This window comes from Haliaeetus leucocephalus, unplaced genomic scaffold (genome assembly GCF_000737465.1).
Source record: "Haliaeetus leucocephalus isolate CR32 unplaced genomic scaffold, Haliaeetus_leucocephalus-4.0 Scaffold151, whole genome shotgun sequence".
Classification (NCBI taxonomy): domain Eukaryota; kingdom Metazoa; phylum Chordata; class Aves; order Accipitriformes; family Accipitridae; genus Haliaeetus; species Haliaeetus leucocephalus.
In genome coordinates this window covers 2,026,796-2,038,658 of record NW_010972587.1, presented here as the reverse complement: position 1 = coordinate 2,038,658, position 11,863 = coordinate 2,026,796, and positions in this window count along the sequence as shown.

Sequence of the window (11,863 nt, the reverse complement as noted above, 5' to 3'; positions counted from 1 at the left end):
CTCTGTCGCCCCGGCGGGCCCCATGTCGGTGCGGCCGGCTGGGCGGTGAGGGGCGGCACTGACACACAGCCCCGGCGCGGAGCGGCTGGTGGTGGGTAGGAAGGGATGGCCGGGCGCTGCCCTGACTGGAAACCCCGCTAGGGAGGGCCGGGCCGCCCGTCCTGCGGCTCTGCGGCCTGCCCCCGGCCCGCCGCCGCCTGTGGTGGCAGCGAGGGAGGGAGGGAGAGGCGGCCCACGGGACGCGTGGGCCGTCGTCCACACGGCCCTGCTTTGGGCTTGGGAGAGTTTGGCTGGGGGGGGATGGAGCACGGGCAAGATGTGCTGTTTGAGGGGCTGGAAAAACGTGTGAAAGCCAGAGTGCAGAGCCCAGGGTTGCCTTGCGGTACCAGGCCCGTGATCTGTAACCCTGTCGCCAGCCCTCTTAGATGTTCCCAAAGACGCCTCGTGCTCCACAGCAGCGCGTCCATCGGGATAACCGACGTCCCTTTCTCTCCAAGTTCTTGTCGGGATAACGCGGTCCCTCTCTCCCCAAGTTCTTGCAAGCCCCGAGTAGGAGCCCTGGGTTAGTTACAGCTCAAAGACGGGTCAAAAGGACATGATGGTTGGTTCTAAGTTAATTTAGAACATCAGGAGCTGGAAACGTAAATGCCAGGGCAGTCTAAAAGGGGTCAGAGATCCACTGTTGAAGGGTGTTTTAGAAATGCAATGTGCTACTCTTTTTACGTGGATTATTACACCTTTGGATGTGAACAGCCTATCATTAGCCCTGCTGTAAAAGCAGGATGCCCATTGCCTGCAAATAATTATGGTATATCTTAGCCTTTCGCTTATTTCAGTCCTAAGTGACATAGGCACTTTTTTCCCTAGTGTCACTAATATTTTCCAGTTACAAAGGGTTTAACTGATAAAGGTTAAAAATAAATGAGCATTTACGTTACTAGGAAACACTTAGTAAGCAAATAGTTAACGTGGTACGTTCAGATAAAACTTTTGCCCAGAGGAAGTCCACAGCAGAGTGTAAAACTGACAGGAAGTTGCAGTGAGGCTTCTGGCAAGGAGAGTGGGTGTGGAGGAAGCACAGGCTTTCTGTTTGTAGCACAGAGATAGAAAAGGGATAAAAAAAAAAAGAGAGATTACATTTTCCCAAGTTGCATGATGGAGAGTTCCTTGCTATAAATGTTTGGAGACCGTACAGCTTCAAATGAATGTGTGGGAGATGCTAGAGCTCAGAGCAAACGGAGTCAAAGAATGACCGGTGAAATGAACTGCCCTTGGTAGGAGAAGCTTCATCTAGATTCAAGGCATCCAGAAAGTGACGCATTTAAAAAATATTTTTCTTTTAGAGTATTGCTCCCAAATCCCAAACGTCATAAAATCTCTTCCAAAGTCCAGACAAATCTCTTGGTGTTTTACAGCTTAAACCCTTGTGCAGTACTTTGATAATGAATCCCTGTAAATGACGGATAATGCAAGAGAGCTCAGGTTGTGAGAAATCAAGTACATAGAAACCAGTCCTTTCTCAGTGGGGCGTCCTATGCGGGGCAAAAATCATTAATGAGAGATGGCAAAATAGATAAAATACAGCCTCTCAAGTAAAAATCATAAGAGCATCTCATGCAGTTATTAGCTGTATAGCGTGTTTACTCACCAGATTAAAAAACATTTCTGTTTCTTTAGTCTTTTCTGTCAGTAGGTATTATTATCAGCACCCAGAAATATTCAGAGGCAAGGAACAAAGAGAAAGATATATCCTCTGCCCTCACAACTTTCTTCAGTGAACTAGATTAATCACAAATAACAAGCAGTGTTCTGGGAACAGATGTGTGCCATTACCATAATAATATTTTACAGTGTTCCTTTAACTGCCCTGTGTTTTATAGGCAGTGGGGCAAATACTGCTCTTTGCTGTACAACAAGAAGACAGGAAGGGGCCTTTGGGAGTCTGAGTGAATCTCCCCTGAGCAGGTCTTGGCGTTTTGAGTTTCATACAGGGGAATCTGAAACTCAGTATTTTAGAAGAAGTGTATATACACGTATATACACATATGGTTTACTTAATATAGACGTGCTTGGAGATTGATCACTGTAACTAGAAGAAATAGGCAATTAGGATCCATTCTGAGCAAGAGACGGAGTGTTCCCTTTCCGAACTCTCTCAGCCACATACTTTGAATGTAAATCGGGCCCTTAAGTTTGGATTTTCCTATGAATCATCTAGCTAATCCTCAGCGCAATTCGTAAACCAGCTTTACTCATATCAGTGTGACTGGCGAATAGAAATTGGTGCGCCTGTTAAGCTTACTCACCTGGTACTCCACAGGGCTTGTTCTGCTCAGCTTGCTAAGCTTTTCACATGTGCCTGAGCTGCTCGCTGATGGTTACTCAAGCAACTGTGCCAGTGCAGAGGTGCTCCTATGATAGAGCAACTCCCCAGAGAACTGTGAATATGGAAGAAATGAGGGAGATAGGGCCAAAGTGCTGTTGTGTTGGATAGGAACAACACAGACGCATCAGCTTTCCTTAGAGGGTCTGCCTGCACCCAGCATTGACCTGGAGTTTTTAAAAGAAGGAGGTCAAATAGCTAGCTGCCTGCTCACCGAACGAAAAAATAGAAGAAGAGACCTGCTTGTGCCCATAAACCTTACTGACAAATAGACCTTTCTGAAGCACCGCACCACTTGTCCTTTGGGCTGTAACTTCTGTCTCCCAATTTACCAGTTGCCTGCCTGTACTTCAAACCCCTCCTATTTCAATGACCAGTGCTTAGCTGGAGCTAATTCAGCCTGCTCATCACTAACGGGGTGAGATGTCTGATAATGTCATGTCTGTTGTGAGGAACAGCTACAAGGGAGCATGGAAGATCCCCTCTGATGGAAGAAGAGCAAGACAACAGTGACGCATCTTGTTAAAAAGCTCTGTGGAATTAGTGGGGGGCAAGGGGGAGTTGATAGGTTATTTGGGGAAAACAAAGGAATATTTTTTTAAATGATGCTTTAATAAAAGCTTGACAGGGTGGCCTTTGGTCACCTCCATATAATTTTTCTAACTTTGCCTGCATTGTTTTCACTGGGGCTGCACGGGTGTTGGAGCGAAGAATGTGGCTCTATGTGTATTGCAGTTTCATTACTGCTGAAATACAGCCATCTCTGGGACAGAATGCAGAGCTGGCTTGTGCCAGCAAACTCTGAAGTTTAATGGGCATGTGGTGCCAGGGAATGTTGTGCTGGCTGCATGCCAACTAGCTGTGAACTTTTCTAGAAATTTGTCCTGAAGGGAAAAGAAATGTCATTCGGTTAATCTAGGAGGTTGCTTTGCTTTCAGAGAGGAAGCAAAGTTCTCGTCTTTTCTGGTGAATGGACTGAAAGACATCGATTCTTAGCTCAGAGACTCGGTTGTTCCAGCAAGAGAGTGTTTATGAGATCAGAATGTGCTTTGGATCATGAGAGCAATAAGGAGACATCATCTCCAATGCTAAAGAAAAATGTCTCTTATTTCTGAGACATAGATGTGTGAGGTATCTTCAGCATTTTTTATCCTTCAACGTGATTTTCGTTTGATATTTCTCCATACTCAGAAGATTTAGTCATGTAGAGTGGGAATACCTGCCTGCCTGAATAGTTCCTTGAGACATTTCAGAGACATGTCTTCCCCTGCAAACTCAATGCAATTTCTCTGTGCCTTCATATCTGTTGATACAGCTTCAGCCTGAGATTTTTACACTGATACTAGTTTATCGCCTTCACTTCTGACATAGCTTCCATTATACAGTTCTGCATCTTAACCTCTCTTCATTGCATCTTCGTGATGTATTGCCATTTACTAATCAAAGTTGTTTAAACAGGGGTTTAATCACAAGCTCAGCTGAAACTTGAACTCCCAAGATTTTTTTTTCCCAAGCCTTTTTCACTTTCCATATGTTTACCTCATTGTTGAGGAAAATCCTCTGCTCCTCTTCCTCCTCCAAACTATTTTGAATTAATGCTTTTTCCTATCGCTTAGGGATGTTCCATGACTCTTCCAGCTTACCTGCCAGTATCTCTTACTGGGCTGACCCTTTTCCCTGCTGTTGGCCCAAATCCTACTATTTGTTCCTATAATACAGCACTCCCTTTTTCTTGTGATTTGTCTCCCTCCCTAGCTTGTGATAACTGCTTTGAGGAGCAAGATTTACCTTTGTTTTTCTAAGCTGGGGAAGAACAGGCAATGGACCTACCGCAATTTAAACTGTAAATGTCAGCATTTATTTACAGGGGTCTTATTTTTTAATCTATTTTCTCCTGTCTTTGAGAGACTACTTCTATATCACTGCAGTTACGTCAGATAAAGCAAGGAATAGCTGTTTCACAACATGGCTGTTGTGAAAGCACAGTACTCTGAATTGCAGAGAGATTCAAGAAAGTGCCCTGAGCTCTGGAATTTAAACTCTTAAAAATAAGGATTAATTTGGTAAAAGGAAAAGCCTATTTTATTTTATCCTGTGTTGAAAAGATCTTTCAAATTGCATTGGACAACCAGCTGATCAGATAAGGAGCAAGATTGTCACAGCAACACAGCAACGTTAAGTGTTTTAAAAGAGTAAATGAAGAATAATGTATCCAATTGGAACTAGAGAGGGAATGTCATTACCTGGAGCAGAATCTGTCCAGGATATGGGTGAACACTTCTCTCTCAAAAAAAGAGTGACACGTGTTTTAACAATTTCAAAGCTTCAGAAGTTTTACTTCCCTCCTTTTTCAGGAGAACACTTTTAGCAGCACATGATGCACAAAGAAGATTACTACCTTCTGAATCACCAGCTCCTGTGATACCTGGATAGTTCTTCAAAGTCTTCCATGAAAGGACTGGGTACAACAGCAGTTAAGTGATGATGATGACTGATAATATTCACAATTTAGATAACGCAGCAGTATAAAGTTCTAAACTGATGCTTAGTTTCCCCCATTTATAATTCTGCGCTCTTCCTGAGAATGTCCTTCTTCACTCTGTTACCATATACTTTAGAATAATGCATTGAGCAGAATAGAATAGCCTGAGCAAAGATAGTACTGGGACCTTAGTGGTAGTCCCAATCAAGTATATGGGAAGTGCGTACTTTTGACTCTGCTTTACCAGAACGTGAAAGTACAGAATTTTGACTTGGGAAAAGAGTGTTTATAATTATAACTGAATGTCAGTACCAACATTTTAACTATTGTACCTTTCTTTCGTTCTTTGGTTTTTGATTTTGCATTGTTACGCTTTATTAGAATACTCATTTATATCCAGATTCAAACTCTGCTGGAGACAGAGGAAAAGCTACTGTTGATTTTAATAAGCTTTATAGCAGGACTTAAATTCAGCCCTTGAGGAATGTGCAACGTTTAGCAATACTTGCATTTAAAATATATATTCACTTCTGGTTTATGTCAATATTAAGACAGGAGCAAGTATATTTAATGATGGCAGGTCTAAAAATACTCTGTGTTTTTTGTCCTGCTTCCCCCAGCAGCAGAATTATATCCCAATTAACATAGCAATTTACACTGAAATATAGCTATAGGTATGATTTTTTTTGCTTCCTTTCGTTTCTGTCCACTTCAGAATCAAGCCTTAACACAATGGGCCAAAAGCATTCACAGGGAAATCATTAGTTACATTAACAGTTCCTTAGTTTTGGTACTCAGTTTGGTTAGAAGAACAAAATGTACAGCACAGAAAGGAGAATTTATTTCCTAACTTTGTGAGATCGTTTTCTCCTTAGCTTTCTTTGTAGACATGGCCTTGTTCTGCCATATCTTTCCTCTGGCTATGGAAGCTGTTGCTGGAACTACAATCAGGAGAGAGGTCTTAATGAGGACTGTTAAAGTCTACACCAAGGAATACGCATGTTCCTTGCCTTTTAAAGCTAGCCAAAAAGCAGGATTTTTTTTTCCTTTTCATTAATCTTTTTTGCAAAACAAATGCATTGTGGGTTTTTAGCTGATAAAAATTTCTTTGTTTTACTTCTTTCATAATGAGTCAGTAAATGGCAAACCCCTCAAACAACCATTTCATTACAGTGTTTAGCACTAATTCAACTGTATATTTTAGTTGGGAGGCGGTATTTTAGTGAAACTGTATCCCCCAAATAACCAAGGTAAAAAGAGGAAAATGTTGACAATTATGCTGATTTTGGATGAGTGCATGTATTCAAACCATCTCCAAGTAAGTTGCTACATCTGCCACAGGCCATGGCTCACAGTCTGATCTGGAAAAGTTTTGATGCTTTTTCATGTCAGATGGGTGCTATGATCATCGGTGGCATTGGAGCTGTGCAGAGACATGCTGATGTCCCGCTCTGCGTTCTCTCGCTCCCTCTCGCCATACTCTTTGCAGCTTGCTTGCTTCATTTTAGCCTGTTTTTCAGGGTGGTTTATCAGCTAGTAGGCCTACAACATATTTGCCCCTTTCTGCTGTCACTTTCAGAAGGACTCAGGGGTCAAATCCCTTCTTGTTCCTTAACTGGCCTGAGGTTCTGAATAGATTATTTGTGTAATAGATTTATTTTATGAATACTTTCATTTAACTCTGTGCAGTTCTGCTGAACTTCAAATTGAAGATTTCATAATATCCTATTCCCATGAGATGTCTGTGTTGTTATATTCATTTTTTATCAATAAAAATACGCATTTGAAATGAAAATGCTGTCCTCTCCAAACCTTTCTTACAAATTCAGAATTGCTTCAAGGTCCCAAGCCTTTTAACTACCTCTGTACTACACGGAATCTTCTATTACAACCTCGAGCAGCAAAAAATTTATTCTAATTTGAGCTATAGACAGTATTTTAACATTCAGAGGAGGCTGAGTGAAGAGGAGCCCTGTGAATCACTACCAAAGATAGGGACGGAATGGAAGCTGTTGCCCTGGTGTTGCGTTTCCTTGCGTGAAGGTGATACTCCTGTTGCCCTGGTGCTGTGTTTCACGTGCTAAGGTGATACTCCACTGGCTATGCCATTTGTGCAGCCTGTTTTGTGTGCCATGTGGCATTTCCAAATTTGGTTCAAGTGAAAGAAAACAGAGGGCCATGATTTTAATTATGTAACATAAAATAAAAATTCTATTTTTTTTAAATTATATTGTCACTTGAGTTCTTAGGTTTGCTCCCTGCTTTTCCTAACTCTTGTTGTTTTCTACATTTTTCCTTTTCCTTCCATTCTTCCTTTTCCTTAAAAAATGAAAAAATTATGGGAGTTTCAGACTCCAGTGAGGACACAATGGTTTGCAGTAATGGATTTCATGCCGTCTTTCTCTAACTCATATAATTTTATCTAAGCTTTATTACATATCATTCCATTATTTTATAAAACAGCAACTTTCCTCCTCCTTCCTTCTTCTAATCTTTATCTTTTCTCTTGTCTCCCTTTTGCTTTAACACAGCAGTTTAAAGATTGCAAGTTAGTTCTGGGGTGGGGTTGTGTGATATAATCAACTTCAAGATAGTCTTTAGATTTCCTTTCTTCCACTACAATACTGAAATCTATGCTCAGAGATCAGCATTTACTCTTACTTTATTTCTTTATGCTCCTTCAATGATATAAAAAGAGAGGACTGCAGCTTTTTTTCCTGAAAACACTCTTAGATTAGCACAATGTTATTTAACAGTTTTGGTATATAACAGTGGATTCAGAGAAAGAGCAGTGCCTTGGAGATAACAGTCATTTTCTAGCCAGTTCTTGCGAATAGCTTTTTATCGTTTAAGTGAGTTTTTTTGTCTGTCTTTGGGCATTCAGTAATGGAGGAAAAGCCCTCAGGAGGGAATCCTTCCTTTTATAGAAGAAGTTCTGAGGCGCTTCAGACTTTCCCAGGTTGGCCCATGTCCTGCTTTCCCTGTATCTGCTCTGTTCCAGGCATAACGTCGTATTTTAGTTCCCAGGAACATTCTGTGCATGGTTTAGGCTGTTTGTGAAGGCAGCATGTGGGGGGATTGCAGTATGCGGGCACATGGACTCCAGAAAGTGAACAGAGCTGCCCACATTATTTAATGTACAGAGAATACCGAGTGTCATCAATTCACTGGGCCAGTAATTCTCAGCATTTTCCATACTCAGGATTTCTGCTCATCTAGCCAGAGTGTGATTAGATGGCTCTGTCAGATTGCAGTGTAGGGAGGACAGTCAGTCATGACTTCTTGCCACGTACATACATTCATGACACCCATGTTGAAAGGCTGTGCATGTACTTGTCCAAGTCACACTCTGGAGATGTATTTTTTAAACGCTCCGTAATAAGCTAGCTATTCACAACAGAGTCATGAACCATTCTGTCATATAGATGCCTGTCAGCTCGTTACAGCTCATTTCAGGTTTGTTAGTATATTTCCAAGGCGGCTTGGCCCATAATTAGAAATCCTAAACACCACTAATAAGTCTCAAGCCCATTTTCTTTCAGAGTATGTCAGTGGTGAAAAGCTTGCCAGATGAACCTATATGGAAACTGTCATTTCCCTGAAGGACAGTTAAAAACGTATCATATACCCAGTGTCCTGTGGTTTGGTACCAGTGCCACATAAAATAGATTCCATGTAGTTACATGGAATTTGTAAGATGGACAGATCAACCTTAATTCTGCCCTCCTATATATGCAATCACATAATATATAAAGAAATTAAAAAATTCATCAAAGAATATTGTTAAATACATGTCCAAAGTGAAATTGAACTAATTGGTTATTTGCTTACCCACACACTTCATAAACATATACATGGACGCAAATAAACAAATACGCAATTTTTGAGACATCAGTTTCCTAATAATTTGTCCACATTTCTAATAGGTTTTGAGTGACAGCAGTAATAATATTTGGGAAAATGCACCGTAGCTATATACATGTAAACATACTGTTAGGATTGCTCTGGGAATCCTATTTTTGGATTTCCACACTTCTTTGCAATGAAATGTTTGACCTTCATGATGTATTAACATACAGATTTTTTTTTTTTTTTAATTTAATATACCGATGAAATTGGGGCAGAGAACACAGATGACTGCCTCTGAGCCCTCAGGCTCCTGATTATCTCAGAATAACTGTGCCTTCCTGGAGTTGCTCAACTGCTGCATTAACAGTCTTTACTGTGAAGAAAGCAGCATTAGATAAACATCATTCAGAAGGCTATCTCTAATTGTTTGAGCCTACAGAAATGATTTGCCCCATGCATCAGCAGTAGATAGGTGTGGTTTTCAGATCATCAAGAAATATCTTTGGCTAGTATCAACTCAGTGCTGTGTCATCCTCTTGTTTGAATTGACACTGAGTGTATCACTTACTCATTCTAACGTACTTGCAAATCTTGATTAAATCACAATAGTTAAATGTCAATATATTCACAGCAGTTTTATAGGCTAGGGGGTTACCTACCTTTTTGTGTGTTTGAATATCTCATGCAGAGACAGTAAAGGACATTTATTTATGCCTGGGTGTTGGCTAGCAGCTGAGGGTGGCACAGAGAAGGTGCAGCACTCAACAGAGCATCCCAGTAGGTATCTTCACTCCCCGATTAAGCAGCTTTTTGAAACAAGCTGCCATCCTCGTGTTTGCAGTCGTGACAGAGAGCAGATCTAGGGAGTGAGGAGCTTCTACAGGGCCACCACATGGATTCAAAACTGGCCAGTAACTCCACTGGAGCAGGAGAGCTTGCGGTTGTCCTCTCTGTGTGTTGCTGACAAGGGGTGTTTTGAAGATGACCCTCTTTGCTTCTCAGCTTCACATCTTCAGAGTGTGTTTGCTCCTTTTTACATGCCCACCATTTTGCCCTCCTGCATATGCCACCCAAATCTTCATATAGATGTCCTGCAGTTTTCCCCCTGCTCAAGTGCGGAGGCTGTGCACCCCATGTCACTCCACCTGGAGTTCATCGCTCCTCTAACAGGCAGCACAGAAAATGGGGATATACCCTACAGGAAGCCTGGCAAAGCAGAAGTGTTGAGGTGCTTGGAAACTCCAACTGGAAGCTCTGTCCCACATAAGTGAGGCCACTGTTCCAGTAAATGACATCTATTTCTGCTGCGTAAAACTAGGGAAAGATTGGTTTCCTGGGACCATACCATTCTTCCAGATTAATTGCATCCAAATGAAATAGAAGGTGCTGATGTTATACTGGCATATCAGATGTTCCTCTTTCATTTACTAAAAGACAAGTTCTGTTTTATTTCCCCATGAATAACAAGTGGCCTGGTGGCTGTTCCTGGATGTTAGGATCTATCTGAATACAGTAAAAATCAAAGTCATTCTGTGAGGGAAAGAAAAGAAAATATAGTTTGATTGTTGATTACTTTTTTTTCCTTTTTGGGTAGTTTTATGTTAATCTGTCCTCAAAAATACTTTATCACTAACAGTTTGGATATTGATAGAGTATCTATAGCACTGACTTGCCATCAGAATCTATGTCTAGGCTACGTTTTATACACTGCTTTTGTTTAGATCTTCTCTCTTGTTTTGTCTCCAGGGAATTTAGTTTGAACTAACATAGCTCCTTTTTTTATTTCTCAAATTTTTATTCATATGTGACTCTAAATATCATACCCTGTGTCAAAGTATCCATCACTGCCTTGTGCAGATATGTATCAAAGCACATACATATACACTAATATTTGCCATTTATTTATGCAACACACGTTATTTTAACGACATACTACATATAGGTATGTATATACCTATAACATATTTAATTATTATATAGGGCTATGTAATAATAATTATTACAATTGTGTATGAATGTATATGATGAGAAAGATCATAAGAGGATTGTAACAACATGCTAGCTATTACTGGTGGTACTTATTTGCAGAGAGAAAGTTAACCAAAATAACTGTAGTGGATTACGTATGCCTGAAAAAGTAGCTGTCCTGGAATTGCCATTATAATTAAAATTCATACCTTACTTTAATCTAGAGAAATGTTACGAGGTACAGAAACCCCATTGTTATTACAAATAGATTCCCCACGAGTTGAGAGAAGCATGTTGTGAGCGTTTATCTGTAGGCAGAAGTTACTGTACTTTTTACAAAGACGACGCATTGCCACAGAAAGGCGTTAACACTTCTGCTCTAACAGTGTGGTTTGTGAACATTGACGGCTTCTGAAGCCTCTCCTCTTTCCAGAGCGAACACTCACAAATCTGCTGTGGGAAGAGATAAATAGCTAGACTTCAATCCCAGCCTGCTGCCACTCCTCTGAACGGCTCATTCAGAAGCACTCAGCTTTACAGACATTTTATCCCGAGGCTTTTATCACTGAAAGGAAGCGGGGACATGACTTCCCTGTTCCCACCGCCTGCTCCCCAGGTTGCGCATGGGTCCGCTGCCACAATAGGTTGTGGTCATGTTTCAGCAGCAAAAACGAAACAAGCCATAGCTACAACAAACAGAGAAAGAGGAATAATAATAATAACCTCAGCTGTTCTCAAGCTGAGATAGATCCACGAAGTGCCACTGGTATTTTAGTTGCAAGATGACGATATGTGAACTTGTTTAAATGATACAAAGTAATCCATTATAATTATACTGATTAAAATGGGAAGGATGGCAGAGCAAGCACTTTTGCATCATAGATACTGGCTGTGAGGTTTTAAGGTCTGAAAATCATTTGTTCAGTCTCTAAAAAAATGCTTCTGTCAGTGCAAAGTTTAGCAGTTTAACGATACCTGCATTCTATGCAACACATATTCCTTCATTTAAACAAGTCGAGGGTCTGATCTCATATTTATGACCAAGCTAAAACTTACAGAGCTCTGAGTGCACAAGGAATGCATAATCAGATTTTAAGAGACTCAAATCTTCAGCTCACAGCTGCCTTGAATATCCCTTAACAACATCTATTCCTAAGGCTTCCTCCCAGCTCAGAGGGAGA